Genomic DNA, 23,031 nt, shown 5'->3' on the forward strand with positions numbered 1-23,031 from the left:
GCAACAGTGTGTCAAGTACACTTTTGACCTTTCTCAAGACTTTGGGGCAGATTTATGTTGTGAATGCGCCACGTTTGCGTCACACAACTGTGGCGTAAACGTGGCACATCCCTACGACCGATTTACAACGTGACGCATCTAGGCAGATGCGTCCCGTTGTAAAGCCCTGCGCCGCTTGTGGGCGTTCCAGCGCAGGGTGGGCGTTCCGGGGCAGGTGCGCCTCGCAAAAGTGGCTGAGTGAAATCTATAAGATTTCACTCAGTCATTTTTAGGCCAATGCTGCGTCAAAACCCTGCGCCTGCTTGAAGCAGGCGTAAGGCTTGATGCAGAATTGGTCAGATAGGGCACCCCCGAGCCTTGCTGGAGCTGCGTCGCGCTTGCGACACAACTCCAGCAATGCGTCACTTTTACGGCACAGATGCGTGACGCATCTGTGCCGTTTTTGCCCCATGGTGCGCCGCATTGTAAATGCGGCGCACCATGGGTGGCGGAGCTGCAGCGCACGATAACTGGCGCATCCCTGGGGATGCGCCACTTATCATAAATCTGCCCGTAAGAGGTTAAAGCAAGGGAACAGTAAGTTCAGTTACAGGCCCACACTCCTTTTTTATATTTTGCAGGGATCCTACTTAGTGTAACAAAATGGAAGCCAAATCAAAACATTACATTGCATTTATTAACATGCAGCAGAGGCTGGAACATTTTTTCATCAATGTTCAGGTGGTCTCCCTCAGTTGCTGAAAAATAAATGTGAACAATCTAAGATTACCTTTAATTTTCCTGGTCTGGCTAATCCTTGCTGATCCCACTATGTAGAGACAGTGAGGCCATATCATATCAGTTCTCCATACCTATAAAATGACTAAGGCTCAATTCACAAAGGTAACTTACATGCAGTAAAGTTACGAGTGCAGAATCTTGGTGCGCAGTGCGGTGATTCTGCTCCGAAGTGTAGAGGCGCTGCCGTGAATACAGAGACTCTTCCATGAGAGCAGAGATTTAACACTTTAATACACAAAATTTACCATTGTGAATCAAGCCCTAAGTTTCCACTACATGGGTATGTACTTTTTCCGTGACCCTGATCTGACTTTGAGCCTCAATCCACTCCTATCCTCCCCCGTCACAGGTTACCCACATGAAACAGGCCTTCAAAATAGGCATATTTGCAACTCCAAGTGCTCAGCAGAGTGGTCCTATTTAAAATGATGATGCTCTCACGAATTCTGTACACCCTCCACAAATTTCCACTGATGATCTCAGCCAACTAGTTCAGAGGCCACAGGTCTGTGATCCCCTTCTTCCTTCGGGCAGGTCGCCATTCCTGTATCACCATGGAAAAATACATGAAGACAATCAGTATATGATGGAGGGATAGGAATTGACGACCTGCAATCATACTATAGATCTGCAAAGACCCTGGTCATCAATGACTGGCTCCAGCTAATCAAGCAGAATGCTTGTTTCTAGGCATAAAATATGTGCTAGGGTTGTTGTATGGCAAGTTATTGCCTCAGACTACCGAGGTCACCAGAGGTCACCAGAGTGGTATTTGTAACTGGAAAATAAGTTCAAAGGCTCCATCACACTGCACAGCTCAAAGGCTTCACTAATTGGGACCTAAGAGGTATCACAAATCTGGGAGATGTATAGCAGGGAGACCACATGCGTTCATTTCAGGACCTACAAACTCAATTCCAACTATCATGGACCCATTTCCATAACTATTTGCAGCTCATATATGCCCTTACTGATTATAAGACCGAGATCACAGCCCTTTCTGAGCATAACCTTCTTGAGGTCAATCTCCTGATGGATCAACTGGGGAAAGGAGGTGTATCTCAGTTATACTTCCCCATGATAGTAAACACCTCTGACAAGTTTACAACCCTTAGAAAAAAAGCAGGAGGATGCAGTGAGTCCCCTTGATGATTCTGAAAGGCAGGAAGCCTGGATAACCCCATGAGTTAACTATAATCTCTCGTCTCAGACTGGTCCAGTCGAACTACCTACATGTGACCAATCTTACTGCCCGTTACCTATGGCGTGCGGGAACAATCACCGGCCTCACCAGCGTCCACTGCAACTGTTCAGATGTGGATTTCATCCATGTGCACAGGCAGTGTAAAAAAAAAAGGAGAGCATACAACAGTGGACAGCGGTCTCTCCTACCCAGAAACTGATACTTAGCAGTCGGACCTGCACATCAACAATTCAGATGTCCCCTCCACAGGCTCCAGCAGCAAAAGGAGAATAGGAAAAACCAACTAGGGAGAAGAGAAACCATATAAGGGCAACCCCCAGAACATTGGGGCATCGTCCAAGTGCAACACACAGCAACCTAGCAGCATGTCCTACTGGCCCGAAGAAATGGGGAAAACAGGGGGTTGTGCAACTGTGCAGGGTATACTCTCCCAGCCCCTACCGAGAAAGTTCATAATGCATTGCCATAGCACAGATCTAACAATCAAGGACAGCAACCGCCCTAGGCCTCAGAGACACACCCAACACACCAACCCCTCCCTTTCCTGACACATGATAGCACACAGACATTAGGAACATTAGCAACCCCACAGCATTTCAAACGACAGCACCAAGTAATGTATTCCCAGGACAACCATTTTCATACGATACAATCCGCTTTCTGGGGTGTAACATCCGGCATTCTCAGGGACACCTTATCAGAGGAGTTCACTACCGACGAGACACCCTCCCCTGATGAATGGAAGGAAGTGTCCACTTTATCCTCTGGTGATGCTGCCTCCACCATCTCCTCCGTAATGCCAACCACCTCCTGTTGCTCTTTACGGATCTGGTCCTGGCCAGGCACCATTACTGACCCCAGGATCCACCTTCCAGGTCGCCATTGCCTGGATTCTCTTCTATCAGCTTCCTCAGGCCAAGTCGAACCAGTTCCCGTGGGTCTTAGGCCAGAATGCAGACCTGACATCTCTAGCCAGTCCCAAACATCATGAGGCGTGTAAGAGATGACACGGAGCCTGGCCGGGAAATCAGCAAATATGAGAGACTGAGATATCGAAGCTGGTGTTTAACCTACAGGAAAGACCCTCGTTGGTGCTGGACTTTCATAGTATAGTGCGGAAAAAATGACACCTTTGCATTTTCATATTGGATGTCGCCCAGTTTCCTCGTCTCCCGAAGGATCACATCCCGTTCCCTGAAGTGTAGGAGTCTGAAGATGTGGGGCATGCGCCATCATCAGAGGCCTGATTCCTGCCTGGAACACAGTGCGGCCATTCTATGGTGAAGAATGGGAAGAATCCAATATGCGGTAAGATAGTTTTAAGCCAGGTTTCAGGAAAGTGACCGTGTCCTGGCCCTCCGCACCTTCCGGCAGCTTAATCAATCAGACATTGTTCCACCGTGAGCAGCCATCTGCATCCTCAATGCGATCTTCAAGATATCGAACCCGTACTTCATTGGCATTCTGCTGTTCATCCTGGAACTTTGTACTGCCTTCAATTCAGCAACCTCCTGTTCTATGGCAGTGACCCCGTCCTTCAAATTTCGATGGTAAGCATGCAGCATGTTAAGGTCCAGAGCCACCTTGTCTTTTTTGGCCTCCATGGATGCACTAGAGTGCTCAATTGCCTTCAGTATAGCGTCCAGGCGATTATCAGGTGTCGTGCACTCCCCCACATGTTGCCGAGGGTCAGCGACGTCAGTACCCGCCGCTGGTGAGAAAGCCCCTGACCCAGTCCCTCTGGTGTGTTCCATTTGCCTGTATACTACTGGATACTTCTGTTGCGCCTCCAAATTGTTCCATGGGGTATCCCCGCAGCACCTCTTGACCCAACACCAGTCTGCACCTCTCCGACCACCGTGGTAGGCCTCACACCATTCTCACATCGCTCGTCCCTCCTAGTGAGACCGGGGGGGGGGGGTCCCCTCCACTCGCTCCAGAGTCACCGGGGCATTCCACAGTGTGGACACCACCACTGTCTTCCTGCATCACATGCTCTTGTCTAAGTGCTCCCAGCTGCATCACACATGTGCTCCTGCCTGCAGCATTCTTTCTAGTTGCGCCACCGCTTCTGGATGTGGCCCTATCAGCACAATCAGCCAGGGTGACCCACACCCGTACCTCCCTTTACACACCAGCAGTCTGATTGTATGCCACCTATTCTGACCGATTCTCACCAGGGGCTTTTTTCTGCCTTGAAACTTGTTTCAGGCATGTTCGGGCCTCCCCCCGCTGTTTCCACCTCTGAACAGCCACCGGCTCTACCTCACCGTCTTGTTTGGGGCCCCCCATCACGGAGGAATAACTCAATCAATACTGGCTCCGTCTGCCTGCAAGCTCCTCCGCACCACCGTACCCATTGCTCAGGGAGGCAGTGCACATCCCCTCTCAGCTGCAACCTAGGTGCGCCCCTTCATTCAGCTCCTTAAATAAGCAATGGAAGAATTTCTCCTTTACAATGTCTGTATAAGTGTTTGGTACAAAACCCTGTCTACTATTGTTAGTAGATTGATTTTTGCATCACAAACCATGGGTGGTTGCATGGGTAAGCCCACGTATCACCCATGGAACGCCCCCTTGAAAACACAAAACAACTTTTTGCACTGCTTTGTCTCCTTTTGGGACAACTTTTCAGACCAAATCCAAAGAAATATTTTGCAAAAGGTGACGCAAACACAGCATAAATGTTTGTAAATCTGGACCATGGTTTTGGCACTTACATTTATTATGAAAGCGACCAAAAAATCTAGCAGAAAAAAGTTATATTTTGGAATGGGACCATGTCTAGCTCATAAATGCCCAACCCATAATCTAGAACTAGAAACACATTTTTTTGGAAGATGAAACAACCTAGGTGCTGACAGAGAGAGAGAGAGAGAGAGAGAGAGAGAGAGAGAGAGAGAGAGAGAGATGGTGTACAGTAAAAATAACATAAAAGGCTGTACCTACGACATAGCCCAATACCATTACCAAATAACCAGTCAGTTGGCAGTGAAGAAGGGTCAATCGTTTATTAATAAAATACTCTATAGAGGACCCTCTCTGACCCTTACCCATCAGGTGCGCAGAGAAGACTGATGGCTTACAGTCAAAACCAAACATATATACTTTCAGTTCAACACATGAAGTCACCGTAAATCGAAGAACACCACTCGGCCCTTGAGTTCCAAGCCAAGAAAGGACCATATATTGCACACATGATTGGTTCAAAGCTTTACTATTTATTACTGGGAAGGTCAGTAGGGGTGACTCCCTTTTGTCCTGGTGCCCGGGAGTGTAGGCACGGCGCCTCCAGGAATGCGCTTATCGCACCCAAAGCCAGATGCGACCTTGAGTCCCAGGACAGACTGAAAACAGTTTACCTTCAGCTGCTCTCAGTAACTCAAATGAACTGGGACTTGACAACTACTGGAAAATAACACGTGATCGCAGCTTGTGTTCTGACACAGAGGAAAGAAGATGGCGCCTGTATGGTTTTCGGCCTGCTCTATTAGTATGGAACATAACGAAAATATAAACCTTTTCCTACCGGCTAAAGCATATATGGGTTATGTTGCGTGCATATTAAGCAGAGAGGATATATAGATACATCATGCTAACAATATATATATGTCCGACACTCCTCGTGTATGCAAAATCTAATTTTTATCCCTCAGAGAGAGACTCTTAAATTTAGAAACTTTTTTATGTGGTGTAATGTCATTGAAATTAGATATCAGTATGTTTCAGACTCAGTCTCTTATTTTCAGGGATTTAGAGTATGGCAGCACAGCAACTCATAATGCTACGCTGCCCTACGCGAAAGTGAAAGGACAGAAATGCACCGCATTTATGCACTACAGTGCGCTCCTGTCCTTTCTCCCTGTGCTGGCGCCATTTCAGCTGCCTAGCACCAATGCAGTACCCTGGTACCATAGTGCAAGAATGCCTGTGTTGTCGGCATTATTGTTTTTGTGCAGGAAGGCTCACCTTCCTGAACAGAAACAATTCTGCACACATAGAAAGATGAAATAATGAGAAGAAATTAAAAAAAATCTTCTTGTTATGGCTCACATTGGGAGATATAAGGATTAGGAGCTTTTTCCTGGGTTTACATGTACTTGTAAATCTGAGCAGTGTCAAAATCCATTGGTGTTGGGAGGGAAAACCCACAACAAATTTCTATGGAATGCCTCCTGAGCGCAGAGTAAGGCAATGCAGCAATTTGTGCTGCCTGTCTTACTGCATTTCTATGAGGTGATTCAAAACCATGCAGGGTGGCTTTGTGTGGCCTCACAGCAGTGGCTTAACACAAGCCCCCACAGCCCCCGCAGTGCAGGGGGCCACCTGAGCACAGTACTCAGGCCTGGGAGCTCTGGATTAAATCAGTAGCAGGGGCCACTCCATGTACCTTGCAGGGGAGCCCTGTCAATATTCGTTACGCCACTACCTCATGAATATGATTTTGGAATCTGCCCCGCTGAAACGTCACGAGAAGTGACGCTCCAGCGGTGGAGGGGGCTCATAAATAGGCCCCTCAGGTTTTAAATCTGAAGCAAGGAGTGAGAGGAAAGTGTGTGTCCCCTAAGGAGCATTAGTCTGGAAAGCAGATTGAGGGAAAGGGACTTTCTTTCTGGCCCTGGAACGTTAGTTTTTCTCCTCTGCATGTCAAGAGAGATTCAAATCATTATCTGTCTGCAAATTGTAAATTGTAATTGCTTTCCATAATGCAACACTGCTGCTGACACACTCATAATCAAGCTCGAGTCTAATATTGTTTACACGGCTGTATCTATTCAGCTGGAAGGCATGAAATTGATGAGCCTCTGCCTTCTGTACCGGAGTCTGGAAAAATATAAAATGCAAATAGCGCGGATTGGAGGCGCGGGTACAGTGCTTTCATATTTCACCACAGAAACGAGCAGCAGGAGTTGGGGTGTTCACAGAATTTCGGGTGCTGTGTGAGTGAGGAAGCTGCACCAGAGTGAGACCCGGATACACCAGATCACAGGCGCTGTCTCAGGAGATCCTACAGAGTGAAGGGCTCTAGTCTGGCATCCATTTCTGTCTGGTAATGATGCCTGATGAAAACAAATGGACCTTTATTTTGTTTTAATATTTGTTTTATTTGTATAGCTTTGTGCCTCTGCTCTGTATGAAAACGCAGAAAGATACGGTGGAATGCGGCTAGAGTCTTCTGCTACCACAGCAGGCCACTGGGTTTTTTGCCCCCACCCTAACCCCCAAGCCTACATGACCTTGGTATGTGGAGGCGAATAGCTAAATTAAAGAAAAAAACTGTTGACATAAACATAGCTCGCCAAAAAATTTCGAGGATGATAGAACTCATTTTACTTTCGCATTAACCAAGTCTATTTACATACGACTGCCATATAATCATTATTAGAATATATATATATAAGATTAATAACCATAGCACATACTTTTAATACAACAGAGTAGATAGGCTTTCTTCGCAGGCACATTTACTTAGAACATGTATATAAACCTTTTATTTTTAGCACAGATGATATGAAAATAGGGGACATATGGAAAGAAAGTTGCGAAGGATGTCGTTAAGCGAAGAACGATTTACTAGAATATGATGCAACCCTGTTTTTCCCCTTGTGCTGGCGCAAAATTAAGCTGCCTAGTGTCAAACGCAGGCACCCTTGCACCATAGTGCAAGGGTGCTTGTGTTGAAGGGATGATTGTTTATGTGCAGTAAGGTCCCCCTTCCCGCACATAAACAATCTTCAAATGCTGTTTTATAACTTCTATGTTTTCTGCTTGCTGTGGCACACATGAAAGTTTTAAAACTGCATTTTTTTAAATGATTGTTTATGTGCAGGAAGGTGGACGTTCCTGCACATAAACAATTATTGGCGTTTTGCTGTTCCTATATGTGCTGCCCGAGGCAGCACACATGGAAACAGCAAAAACGAGAAGAAATAAATAATTTCTCTTAGTTTTGCCTGTTTTAGACCAAGTTTTCCCATGTCTTAATTCTGGCGCTGCCTCCTATTTACGCTGCTCCTATAAATAGGGGCAGCATCAAAATCAATGGGTGTTGCGGTGGAACGCCCACCACAATATCCATTGCCCACCCTTTTCGCGGTAAGTGTATTGTGAAAGGTGGCCTTATTTACAGGGGAGCTTTAAGCCACATTAAGTGGCTTAACGCTGCCTTGTAAATAAGGCAAAGCTCCTATCGCCATCACAACGTCACTAAATGTGACGCTGTCGTGGTGGTAAGGGCTTGTAGCAATATTGATTGTAGCAAGAAGAGCCACTATTGGCTTTGAATGACTGCAACCTCAAGCAATAGTGTAAACACATGTGGGTGACTAAAAATGTATCGACTGAAAAGAACCAGCACAGGCAAGATCAACTTTGTCCTTTTGGACCTACTGGTTTTGCAAATGCTGTGCAGCACTGGCAAACATCTTTCTTCTCTATTGATGTACAGAATCAAACACACTTTTTTAAAAGTAAAAAGGCACTCTAAGGCAGCCTGGCCATGTAATTTCATAAGGACATTCATATATGGGGATGTATCTGCGCTCATGTGTTATCATGCATGAGCGCCCCTACGAAATGATGCAGTAGTGATCTTTTTTATTTGCTGAGATAGATTGAAAAATAAAAACAATAATGGCATGTTAGTAGTGTTTAGGCCTGAGGTTCTGGCAGCAATTTGCTGCTTGGCCCACCAAAACTAAAAATTGATAAAATATATATCAAAAGGACTGAGGCGTGCTGGGGGCGCGGGAGATGGAGAGCAACACTGGCGGCTGTGGGAAAATTATATGAGAGAGAAAGAGAGAGAGAAACGCAGCGTGAAGGGTGGGGGAGTTTGTCCCTGGAGCAAGCACAAAAGAGTGAGCAGCACATGAAGAGGAGATCTGCATGGAGCATGGCGCTGATATTTTGTGTGGGAAAAGCACATAATGGAGGGAGCACGAAAACAAATGCACTCTCAGGAAGTATATAACCAAAAAGAAAAATGTGGTTTCCTAAAACGGAGCTGTGGAAAGATACAATAAGCCAATCACAAATATGATAAAGAGGATTTGGTCCAGGGATAAGACAAACTCAAGATGGAGCGAGATAGGCAATTAAAATCATCGAATAAGATGCAACAAAATAAAAGAGAGATTAAAGCCAGCCAATGGTAGGCAATGAATGGGCTGTAAAATCACTGTGAATTCTTGGTAAGCCCAAAATAGGTATTTCACACCCAGACAGCCTGCACAATATATATAGCAAGACCTAAAAAAGGATATGTGAACTGGTAACAATCTTTTTCCGTGTACGTTTAATAGTGGATTTACGGAGGCACATGATTACTTTTTCTCCTCCATGCTACGCTCAAAGAAAGAAATATACGATTCCTCTTTTGAGTATCCACGATAAAATTATTTTGCATTGTCTTATTATAACAGTTTGCATCTATATGATCATGGGATGTGGTATCAACTCTAGCAATTTTTAGTAGGAGCATTGTGCAATTATAAACACAAGGCTGAAATGCACTTGGTCACTCTACCCATTTACAATACATTGAAGGTCTATATAGATTTAGAGATTTAGAGAAATTAGGATTTTGGTACTTATGAAACTGTTCATAAGTGCTGCAACAGAAGTTAACAAATGAAGTCTGCTTTCCTTTCAAACTTGATGCAAGTTTTCTATTTGATAACATTGTTTATATGCACCTTGGGCTGTCAAAATGCATGTACACATGTGGCACTTTTTACCTGACAAGACATTATTGTTACTTTTTTATTTTATTTATTTTAATAGTTTTTTATAGCCTGAACATGACTCTTGCAGGTATCAAAACACTTTACAGAATTACAGCATGCCGAGTAATAAAAGTAGTACTATCACATACACTACTAAGTCACTAACAGTCAAATAATAGGGTACATCATTAATAACAACGGGGCATATTATCAAGGGATTTATCTCTGCTTTTTTGGCTTTAAAAGCCAAGAAAGCGGAGATAAAATTATCTCCCTATCAGCAACAGGGTGCTAACACGCAAATTCGCATGTTAGCACCCTTTTTCTCTACTCTTCCCCTTGCATCTCTAATGAGATGCAAAGTGGGCGTTCCAGAGCAAAATAATAGGAGAAATGTCGCTAAGTGACATTTCTCCTATTATCAAGCTTCATGCTAACCCTGTTAGAGACAAAAAAAGCAGCGCTAACCACGGTTAGCTCTGTTTTTTTTACACCTGGTATTTTCCTGACTTAGCCATGATATCCTATGGAAGGTGGATTTCATGGCTAAGTTTGTGAGTCCCTATCATCAAGCTAACGCCAAACTTCGATGGTTTTCCAGCGATAATCTCTCATTTGGCAGTTAGCGTGAGGATTTTTATCACTACTGAGATAAACGTTGCTAATAGCAAGTTATCTCAGCGATAATTTCCGGCGATGCTTAGCGATAAAAAAAATCGTTGCAAAGCCTAGTTAGCGATAAATATCGCTACTCGTTAGTAATATGCCCTAACATGTCTTAGTTCATCAAATGCAAATACAAGGCAGAGCTGAAAAGCAGGGGGGTAAAGTCAGTATTGCACAGAAAGGACCATTAGGTAGCCATGTGAGTGACTAAGGAGATTAGAGTCATGTGATCTAGGGAAGACATTGGTTTATGAGGAATTTTTTGACTTCTTTCTTGAATGAAATGATCAAGGGATACGGTCTGATTTCAGGAAATAAAGAGTTCCAGATTCTTGGGCATCCCAGAGAAGCTACAGTTGTAGGTTTTCTTCTTGTGGAATCTCTGAAGTTTCAGGGGAAATGTCTTTGAGCTCCTGGATGGATTTTTTTGCTGGATTCTTGCTTCGTATAGGAGACAGTTGTGGGATTTGAGATCCATGTGACACAGTTGTATTTTTTTGAGCCAGTGATGAGTCTAGCAGCAGAGTTGAGTGAGGCCCTTAGAGGAGCAAGTTTGGATCTGGGTAGTCAAGTCAGGGTTGTACCACCATAATCCAACCTGGGAATCACCAAGGCTTGTACAACATGTTTGAAGTCTTTGGAGGGAGGAAAGTTTGTAATTCTCTTAAAATACAAATTAGATGCTTTGCTGATTTGGTAGAGACATTTTGAGATTTATGTCAAGAGAAACACCCAGTGATTTTGCAGAGTCAATGATTTGAGGAGTGCAGTGGAGGGCTGTAAGCTGTTTCAACTATTCTTCGATTACCAGTTTCTATCTGGGTAGGGTGATAAGAAGTAGCTCCGTTTTTTTGAGTATTAGTTTGAGGTGATTAGTTGCTAGCCAATTTTGAATTTCCATTAGTGTTGTGTTCAGCTAGCTGATGTCTTCCGATGAGGAGACCTTTAGGGATAGCTGGGTATCGTCAGCGTACATATGGTAGTGAATATTGGATGAGCTAGGAATTTCTGTTAGGGGCTCCATGAAGAGTTTGAAGAGGGTGGGCGAAAGAGATGATCCATGTGGGACCCCCATTGTAATAGGCGTGGACTGAGATAGAGAGAGATAAAGCTTGACTCTTTGAGATATGTTTAGGAAGTAGGAAGAAAACCATTTAAGGACTAGACCAGTAATGCCCATATGGTGTTCCAAAAGATCTAGGAGACTTGCTTACAAGTTGGACTGTGGTTGTCCTAAATGCACAAATATTCAATATCGTAATTCTCAGTATTAGGTCTAAGCATTAGAGTCCTGAATCTTGGTTCTAAAGGCACACAGGTGCATGGTGTTGCCAGGTGGGTGAAGCATGCAAACCAGTGGCGGCTGCTGCCAATACGATACGTTTCGGGCAGTTCAGGGAAAATAATTTTAAGAAATGTACACTTACATTTTACTGCCGGCTACCGTCTGCATGATCTTCTGCTCCTGCGCCACACCTCACTGTTCCTCTGTAAACCCCATGCGCACAGGCTTCCAGACTTCCCACACAATCCCAGTGCTACTCTCATGCTATTTCCCACCTTGAGAGAAGCACTGGGATTGGGCAGAGCGGGTTGGTTTCATGTTCCAGCAAGGACAAGGAGCCTGTGCTCTTGAGCCCTGCTGATATCTCCAAGGAGCAACCTGGAGATATACAAGTGCGTATGTCAGTTGGCGCCATAAGACGGCCGGCCAAATCAATCTGTGCACTTCCAGTGCCTACCACTCCTCCTCACCCTGCTGCTGACACTGGGACCGCCCCACCCTAGACTCTGCGGGCTGGAAGGAAAGGAAAAATAAAATGATAATCAAAAAGTTATATTATAAGTATATTTTTCTTCTGCTGTCTTGGTGGTCTTTAGCACAATAAAGGTTAATCTCTATTATCAAATCTGAAAGCTTTCACTTTATCTCATTAATTGGTGTTTGTTTCGATAGAAAAAAACATGACATTGAGTTGAGCGTGTAGTTTAGCAACCCCATCTACTGACAGTGGCCAGCCCTATGCTGAGCATGCCTTATGCACTGTCTCTTCCATTAAAAGACAAATAAACAAACACACACACCCACACATTACACACACACACACACACACACACACACACACACACACACATATATACATACAAACAAAGAAGATTACTGTCTCCAGGTTGCACACTCTGAAGTGGAGCAATAGATGTTGGTGATCTCTCATCCTATCTTCATTTACTTTACAACACATTGGGATAAGGTGTGTGCTCTTCTTCATCGATTGAGTGGTGGTCTGCCCTGTGTCCTCCAAATGCTAGTTTCTGTTAAAAGCAAAAATATAGCATGTAAAAACTGAGCAATTGGTAGTGGTTAGGCTTATTGCAAGTATTCCTCCTGTCACCTTTTATGTATTTAATGTACCGGCCTAGCTGGTAAGGACATGGCCAGACATGGGTTCTGTGCTCACTGGAACCAAACTACACCAGCCTGATGGCCCAAATCAGTGCCATATCAGTTTTGGGTTGCTTGCGTTCTAGTTCAGGGAGGATCTAGCCTGGGAGTTTCGGGTGGACTGTCCCAATGGAGTCAGTTCAAGACTGATTTTTATACAGCTGGGTCCAAACTGAGGTGGCGTGGAGAACAAACGAATGATGGTTTGGAATGCTACCTTGAGTAATTGCAAGTGGTTAGACCTATTGCAAGAATTACTTCCATCACCTTTTGTGTGTTCAAAAGCAACAAAGCGCAGCACACGCTGGCCGGAGTATGAGCGAGGTGGACTGCTACTCCCTAATTATAGTAAGAGGGTGCAAATTTTATTTATATACATCAAAGTGATGACATCAGAAAATACCAAAGTGTTTCTGTATCTGTCACAGGTACTGCAGTACTGTTTTAGTTAGCATGGTACCGTGACACCTAAAAAAATCAGAAATGTCATTACAACCTTCAAAATAACTTTCTTATTTGGGCCTTGGAGGAAACAGCTAGACTCCAACTTTAAATAAACTTACCGTTTCATAGTGAACACAACCATGTGTTGTAGATTTCCTGGGACCAGTGGTACTCCTAATGGACCTGAACCAGGAAGTAAACCCATACAGGATTCTTGTGGGACCCTCTCATTGATTTGATAGGCCCAGCATGAGTAGCTTATTGGAAAAAAAAGAATGATAGCAGGCATTTGATTTGCCATTCAGGAAAATCTACTTATAAAAAGGCCCACACCCTTTAGAAACAACCTACAATGATTTTGCTAACCACCAATACTGTTTGGTGTTTAACACGAACAGTTTGCTGCAACTGCAATCCATGGCCTTCATGGTTTTGGAACAAAATGGATACCAGCAAATGCCAAGTGCATTATCCAACAAGCCTACGCAAGGTACACCATCACCATCTGTGGATGATGACTTCAGTGTTCTTCCAAGCACTTCAGCAGCACTACAACAAGCAAGGCTAGTAAAGTTATCACTGTTGTGGCAAAAAATAAGCATGCAAGGTGTTCCTACCACCTTGTGCAAAACGGTGCTGATCAGAGGGAAGAGTGGACTGTAGTCAATGGGAATCACTGTAATGTGAAAACACCTAATGATTATGCACCCAAACAGCACAGGACATTCAAACATGCAGAAGGGGCCAGCAGTAGAAAGAGAACCATCCGCTCCAGAGGACATTCCTTGAACAAGAGGATGAAGAAAATGACAACATGAAGCATTTGGCATAAATTGCAGACACTGTCATAAAGTTGTGGCCTAAGATGAAGTTAATAACAGAATATACAAGGACCATGGAACAGCATCTCCAAACAGAAAACAAAGACGTGAAAAATAAAAGAAGCCATAAAATAAGTAAAACAGTTTAAAAACAAAAAAAGTGAAAAACAATACATAAAATAGTATCCACTCTCTTCTATTCACAGCTCGGTGTGTAAACAAGAACAGGTTGCACTAAAAGGCAATTTCGATGAGTTGGTTGTCTGCCCATGGAGGTGGGTGGGCACAAAGTATAGTTAAACACCAAGCCGGGCTTCCAACCTCCCTGCTGTACACAGATGAATGCTGTACACAGTTTTCAATTGGCTGAATGAAATAAAACAATTCACTGAATAAAGCTAAGTTTAAAATGATGCTATAGTGGTACGAAACTGGTATAAAAAAAAGACCTTGGGGCTGGCTGATTACGATGGTGGAAGGACTTCAGTTCATCTGCCATTGTTTTATATTAGAACAAGGCGGCAGTCCCACAGTATGAATTATGATGCGACTGCCACAGAGGCGGTCGCATTGCCTATGTTTTGAATTGTGGTGGGTGCTGTTGGTTGCAGCACCGGCTGCAATGCAAATAAGAGACAATTTACATATCCCTGCTCTATGTGGCAGGCACCATGTGGTGCCTGCAACATGCTGCAGGGATATGTAGGGGGCACTCTTAGGTCCCGTGTCTGGGTGCCAGGAGGCAAGGGGGGCCTGCTACAGGCCCCCAAAGTCCCTTTCTGCCTGCCTGTCTTTGGAGGCAGCCACCATGAACAGGCAGGCAGAAAGGGACTTTGTACTCCCTTCAGTAGTGCCTGGTAGGCACCACCACCATTGTAGGGACTACGAGCCCCTTTGCCGCACCGGCGGGCTCAAAGAGGCCGTCAGATGCATTGTGGTCAGTCTTTATGATGACCACTCATCTGCCTGCCATTATAATATGGCAGACGGTAAGGTTGGTTACAATGGTGGGGAGACCGCCACCGACAACCTGTCGGTGGTGGTCTTCCCGCCATCATAATCGGGCCTCTTAACCTACATTAAAAATATCACAGTAATTCACAGAAAAAATACAAAGAGGCTTATTTATGAGAGTCCTGCTTCAATTTTGCACCATGTAAAGTAGTACATGCATGAAGCAGGGCTCACATAAAGGTATATGAATCTACGCAAAGCACCCCTGTGTGGCTTTGAGTGGCCTTATAAATCATGAGTAAGGCGGAGCAGCACAAATCACTGTGTTGCCTTACTCTGCGCCCGGGAGGCATTCCATTGGTGCTGTGATGGGTTTTCCCATGCACCCGCATGGAATTTGACACGTCCCTACATTTACAAAGTCATGTAAAGATGGAACCTGGAGAAGTGTCAAATCCGTATGCCTCCCAAGGTGAGGCATAATTGACTTCTCGTGTTTTCCTCTTTCCATGTGTTCTGCATTCTGCAGCACACATAGAAAGAGGAAAAACCTTCGTATGATTGTTTTTGAGGAAGATGATGCACCTTCCTGCACAAAAACAATCCTGCCTCCAAGGGAGGCACACTTGTCCCATGGTGCAAGGGTGCTTACAATGGTGCCTAGGCTGCCAATACGGCACCAGTGCAGGCAGAAAGGACTAGAATACACTGTATTGTTTAATTATTGTGCATTCTTAACCTTTCACTTTTGTGTAGGACAGTGTAGCAAAGTGTCTTGCTGCTCTGCCTTAAGATAAAATGCCACAAATGAGCCCAAAGGTTAAAGTGACATTATAGTTAGGTGTGAAAGAAAGCATTTAACTTATGTGATAAAAAAACACTGAAATTCACAGGGAAAAAAACAAAGGATAATGTGACACTATAGTTAGGTATGTTAAGAACACAGTGACAAAATAGTTGACAATGTCGCACAAAACATTAAGTTAGAAAAACAAAAAAACACTGAAATTCACTAGTTTAAATTCAGTGTACTAACTTATTCTTAAGCCCTCACCATGCACCACCTATAATCTTACATAGTAATCACAGATGACATGGTAAACGATGTCACTGATTACATCTCAAAAGGTATAATTGATGGCATCACTGATGAAATATTACAACAGTTGTGAGAGTTTGTTGTAGGCTTTTCAAACTATAAGGTATTCAGCAAGCTACACACAGACTGAGTTGAGGCCCCTCCTAGGCCGATACGTGCCTGAATTTTCAATTTCCGTGATCGTGATGCGATCCTCCAAACAGCAAGAATCGCCCCCACCCCCCATTGTGTCTCGAACACAGCACTGTGACTTTCTTTAAGGACTACAAGGCAGCTGTAACAAAACAATGCTGCAGCTTCCTTGAAGTAAAAAGCAAGCTGGGGAATCATGAACTCAAGTACTCCATGCTAATCCTGGTGAAACTGAGAGTAGAGGCAGAGGGAAAGACCTGGAGGTAGATTTACAAGCCTGTTGCGCCCCTTTTGCATCACTTTTCCTATGTAAAAAGTGACACAAAATTGGCACAAGGGGATTGTAAATCTGCCCCTGGTTCTTTACCACACCAGAGTAGGCTCAAGAATGGCCCCAAGCCACAAGCTCTGAAAGACCCGGCAGGAAATTTAATCAGCACATGCCAGGGACGATATCTATAGTGCTGACCAGGGACGACATCAATGCAGCTGAAAGAGACGAGATCAATGGAAGGATTAACCGCGGCGAGAGGAGATAAGTGAAGAGACCCTGTTGGCCGCTAAGCCTCAGACTGGGAGTAATAATGCACCATCACGTCGCGCAACTAGGCATGACTAAAGTGCATGGAACTGCTATGGTAGCCCACATTCAATTTGGGACTGCAGCTTAGGAACCGAAAATGCATGCATCTGTCGAACCGGCTGCAAAGAACAGAAATTAGTGGTAACCCAATGTACACAGAGACTTACCTTGTACTGCTTGCACTACAGGTTTATAATGCACACTAGCAACTTATAGTCGGTACACTATGTGGTAGGTAATAGGGATGCACCAGGGATGTCACTGGACTACTCTATCCCCCACACAGGTTCGAGGGTATGAGACACAGGTACTCTGCGCAGTTGGGGTGACAGGAAGGTCATAGTCCGCCATGCAGGGGGGCAGGGAGGATGATGGGTAGATGGGTAAAGTTATATGTTTTGCAATTTATTTGTTTTACATGTTTGAAACAGGCTCATGACGCAAATTTACTGCTTCCACGCAACACCTCAGACACGATCTCCTGCTTGGTCTTTACCGATAATCCTACTGTATGGCGCATGACGTATATCAACTGCTACCGAAATCACAACGCCACTGACTCACACTACTGATGGCCTGCCTCTCACATTTCTCTCGCGGAATGTTAACGGCCTCTGTGACAAAATAAAGAGAGGGTTAGTACTGCAATATCTTAAATGTCGGGCACCAGCAGAGGCCCTGATACAAGAAACAAACTTAGTAGGTTTGGCATGAAAGGCTCTGGATGGGTGGGGTTACCGGATGGTGGCACATTCCGAGTTCACTTTGGGGTCACGAGGGGTGGGCATCCTGGTTTGAAAACAATTCCTGATCATCATCAACAGAACGTGGGCAAACAACCAGGGACGATTTGCGGCTATCTCCTGTCATTGGGAAGGATGTGTGTACAATATAGTCTCAGTATATATTCCGCCGGCTCTGCACTCAGTGGCACTTTGGCCCTCAGCCCCTTCCTTCTTGCACCTCCACAGGGGTTACTGCTAATTAGGGGTGACTTCAACACAACGTTAGATGACGCTCTTGACCGTAAACCCCTAGAATCCAATGCAGTACACAACCCTGGTTTGCGGAATTCCTGGACGCACATGGCCTCATAGATGTATGGCGCACACGATTTCCACAAGAACAGCAATACACTTTTTTTCCAGAGTGCATAATAGCCGCTCAAGAATAGACTACATACTGACATCAGCAGATGGGTGCGGGAAGCTGGAGGGGGTAATGCACTTACCTAGAGGTATTTCCGATCACTCCCCTGTTTTTGTCCAATCCGTTTCACATGTGAAAACACCAAATATTCCCAATATACCCTGGTTTTCTTAAGAACCCCAGGATCTGGAAGGGCCTAACAAAAACCACTCAACAGTATTTCAAGGAAAACAAATTCTCGGTAGCCTCTCTGATAACACTATGGGAAGCATATAAGACGGTCCTGCTGGGCCTAACAATTTCATTCATTGTAGGATATAAAAAACAAAAACAAAATAAGTATAGGCCCTCGAACAGGAAGTACAGCAGGCTGAGGCCCTGCATTCCCAGGACCCCAACTGCACCAACACACACATCTTGCATTTGAAAAGACAGGAATATAGAGACTACATGTGGGAAGACGCAAAAGGCAAACTTGTAGCCACACAGCATAAGGTGTATGAAGTTGGGGGAAAAGCAGTCAAGCTCTTAGTTTGGCTGGATACGCTAGTTAGAGCTATCCGCTGGGTGGCAAAACATCCGGCAACACCATAACAGACCCCCAGCGGATAGCTAATATACTGTCCCTCCATTACAAAAAGGTATACACTCCAATACCTACAGCCACACCCGAGGAAGCTCTAGGATTCCACAAAGATATATTCAAATGCCCATGCTTACTCTGGATGACACTCAGGCACTGGAGGCAAATTTAACAGCTGAAGAATTGGCGTTAGCCATAGCAACATTTAATAGGGGAAAGCTCTGGGGCCCAACAGCATACCTATTGAATTGTACAAAAAAGCAGCAGACAAACTCCCACCACACCTGCTTAACATGTATGAGGCTAGCTTATATGCAGGAGAAATCCCCAGAGACCAGCGATTGGCAACAGTAGTTGCTATATACAGCCTGGTAAGCCAGCGCATGAATGTACATCTTAACGGACAATATCACTGCTTAACGGAGAGGCCAAAATACATGCTAAAACATTGGCCGCTAGATTGAAACCCCACCTCACAAAATTAGCACATCCGGACCAGTCCGGTTTCATGCCCGGCCGAAACACAGCTCTCAATTTGAGATGCCTATATGGTGTAATGGCCCGTATACCTACCATCCAAGAGGATACCCACCACCTATCCCTGGAGGCTCGTATGGCCTTCGATATGGTCGAGTGGCCTTTCCTTTTTGTCATTTTTAGACATGTGGGCTTTGGCCCCAAGTTTTGTGCCTGAGTCCAGCTATTGTACATTAAGCCTCTGGCACACGTAGCGGCCAATGACCGAATCTCTGCAGACTTCGATCTTGAAAGTGGCACAAGACAAAGACTGCCCTTTGTCACTGCTTCTATTCACCCTGGTGCTGGAACCGCTGGCGGCCTGGATCAGAAGAGACCGTTTCATACGTGGGCTTCGTTGGACGATGGGCTGGGAGGGTCGCATATCCCTCTATGCAGATGATATCCTACTCTACATTGCATCTACCAGGCGCTCGCTCACTAGACTTCTAGATATATGTGAGGTGTATGGTAGATTCTCCGGTTACACTATCAATTGGGCCAAGTCTCTTCTATATGTGCTGAGCGGCGCCCCACGGCGGCTCCTGGGGGGCTGTACGATACAGGTCGTAGAGGGGAGTTTTAAATACCTGGGACTCCATATCACATTGCGACCCATGGAATTTATGGAACAAAACCTTATGGAACCCTTAGGGAAGCAGTGGCAATCCCTATCTCTGACACTACTAGGAAGAGCGACACTCTTCAAGATCATGGCACTCCCTAGATTCCTCTACGCCCTGCAGAACACCCTGTTCCCTGTTCCCCTCACCTATTTTAAGGCAATTGAAGCAGAAGTAAATAACCTCATATGGGATGGAAAGCCAGCCCATATAGCCATGCATAAATTGGTCAGGGTGTGGAATTCAAGAACCTTGGAGTCCTTTAAAAGTAATAAAAGGCTGGCACAGAATTCTGAAATATCAAAGGACAGTTTATTACATGAAGTGAGGCTGCGTCCCCCAAAAGCCATGGCAATTGAATGAGGCAGTCTGAGGAAGTCAGAAGGCTGATGCCTTATATACATTTCAGACTTACACAGTAAGCATACATAAAAGGGGGCAGTCTTAGCTCCTGCAAGCACACAAAGAATACCATTTAAGGACATATGGAACCAAGTGGGAGGAGCTAACAGTTTCAGAACGTAGTGAACACATTCCTATGTAAAACTTAATCAGTAACAGATGCAGACTCTACCAGGCATTTCTGAGCATGCGTGGAAGTGGAGGAGGCTAAATATATCCTGTTACTAGGCAGACTTCAAGTGCAGTTAAAAGGAAGGTAGGACAATGCACAAAGTGAGCACATGGCAGCACATGGTAGCCAAGATGGCCTCCAGAAACTAAAATGGCTTCTAAAAAACGGGTAAGATAACTTCTAAATGCAAAATGGCTTCTGCTAACGCTAACCCATTTATGCTAATTTACAACAGATGGCCCTTTTAGCGTTTGCTGAAGACATTCGTATTACTCAGTAGGAACATGGAAAACAGGTGCTCATTAATTTGAACATAATTTCGTCAATTTTCTAATTCATTGCTAGATAACCATTTCCATTCTAAACATTTCAGCAAGGGTATGACCAGGAATACTAAAGAACGGGACATTAGGTCATAAGCATACATACAAACAGTAGGAAGAAATAATGACCACTATTACAGAGAAATTCGCATTTTCACAACCCTAAGCAATAGCAAATCCTAAAATCTTTCAGAAAACACTATATACTCATATAAAACAGTATCAATGCAATCCTTCAATGCTCTCAAGTTGGGTATAGATACTATTCCACAGAGAATGAACTTTTATTCTACCTAAACTAAACAGAACACTACTCTAGAATATTGCAGGCAAGACAATAAAAATTAATTCCACAACACCCAGTATTTTTAACCTTTAAGGAATCACTTTTATAACCACAACTTATGCCCAGAGTCCAATTCCAAGTCCCTCTGGCGGACTATTATTGCTCATCGAATCTCTTCATCCATCGCTGCAAGGGCCTCATCATTTCAGGCCTTCCATAGAAATGTATCTCAGCATCCGTTGGAGTGCCCCTTTTGGCAAACACTCATAGTTCAGTCAAAAGTCTCCATGTCATAAGGGCAGTGCACCAGTGTCTCTCATCTGCGGCAGACACTACGGCAGACACTACAAATGACGTGCTCTTCGTGATCAAGGGCACAAAGCATCTCGTGCAGATCCAAGCACTGTCAAGGAAACTCCTTTAGCAAATCAGCAGCACTTTCAAACTCCAACACTCCTTGTTCGGTGTCAGAGGACGCTCAAGCTGCTCGTTCATGGGCACCATAAGATAGTGCCTCTCGCCAATCTCGAATTCTCCATTTCATTTCTTTTTCGTTGGAGCAAAGGTGAAAAAGGGAACGGTGTGGCCAACTTAGACCAAGGCTCAGGCCAAGACACAGACCAAAGGACTCAAGGGCTTCAGGCCAAAACTTAGGCCAAGGGCTCAAGGGGCTGTACACTGTCAGAGGTTGCCAGTACATAACAGGTACCTTTTTTTCGCTTTTAGTTTCCAATTCAAATTCTGTTGCAAAACCAAAAGGACTCCTTTTCTTCTGTCGTGGAATGCTGGGCAGTAGAGTGAACAAAGAACTAGGGTATACCATTGATGGTGTGCAAATTCCTTACTGGGTGCTGGGACTATAAACCAAAACTTCCTGCTTTTATCTATGGCTGTCAAGGATAGGAATTCGAATTCATCTTTGTCATTCGTTCTGCAGGTGTCACTCTCCCTTTGACTCTGGAGAATCCTGCAGAACCTATCAATGTAGAAGATATGACACAATTGTTAGTTTCCTTCAATTGTTGTACAAAAACAATTCAATATTTAACAAGGGGATTGCAATCAGTTACCCTACAATGTTCAAGAGAGGGGTCATACACCATGAGACTATCATAATCTAAAATACACTATCATTCTCATAGAAGGCAAAACAATGACTCTAGCCTCTTCAATTGTGTTTCCATATGATAGCATGTCTTCTATCATCTAGGGGTAGGCAATTACATAAACATTTTATCTGAGTGGAAGTCCTTACATATAGGGGCATCATCTAATGGGTAAACATTTTCCTAAATGAGAAAATCTGAGTGTTCCTAAATCCCTCACCTAAAACATTTCAAAAACGAATTTACATAACAGATGATCAGGGGCATTCATACAATGGCTAATTTATCAAAAATGCGAAAACAGAGAAAAAACAAGAGTACAAACTCCTAATGTTTCCATTATTAGAACACATGTGGTCCATCAAACATTAAAACAGCAGCTAAAAGAACTGAGAACCTAATTATAATGGGCATTACATTTTTTTCACATTCAAGAATGAACATACAGTGTCTCCTGTTGAGATGAGAAACTTTCCTTATTATATTTAAAAAAATCAGTTAACCAGTCTATCACTAAGCTGACAGTCAGACTGGAAAGCATCAAAAATATAGGCCTAAAGAAAAAGTCTAAAGAGAAAGAAACAGTCTGGTCAGGTCATACTAAGGGGAATTATGCATAATGTTGTTGTTCCTATTACATCTCTGCAGTCTGGACACAATGCAACATCTGGGGAGAAGCGCCTCCTTCAAGGGAAAAAATGAAAAATGTAGAAAAAATGAAAAAGTTAGGTCACCTTTTAACAAGAGCCACGAATCTATAACTGCATCCTTAGGTCCAATCAAGGATATGTATATAAATCTAGGCCTGCCTGTTCCTTAAGGGAGAAGGGCAGTATCTGTATTGTGGCTTCCTGTATATCTCTTTTATTTTACTTAAATACTATTATGGTCAAATTTTAACATCCACTGGTGAGGCGAATGTATTTTTGTGATCACAGTATGCAAATATCATATCTGTGAAATTTAGTATAAACGCAGATATTAACCACGTGGTGTAGAGCGACACATACCGTCATAT

Source organism: Lissotriton vulgaris, chromosome 9, assembly GCF_964263255.1.
Source record: "Lissotriton vulgaris chromosome 9, aLisVul1.2, whole genome shotgun sequence".
NCBI classification, from domain to species: domain Eukaryota; kingdom Metazoa; phylum Chordata; class Amphibia; order Caudata; family Salamandridae; genus Lissotriton; species Lissotriton vulgaris.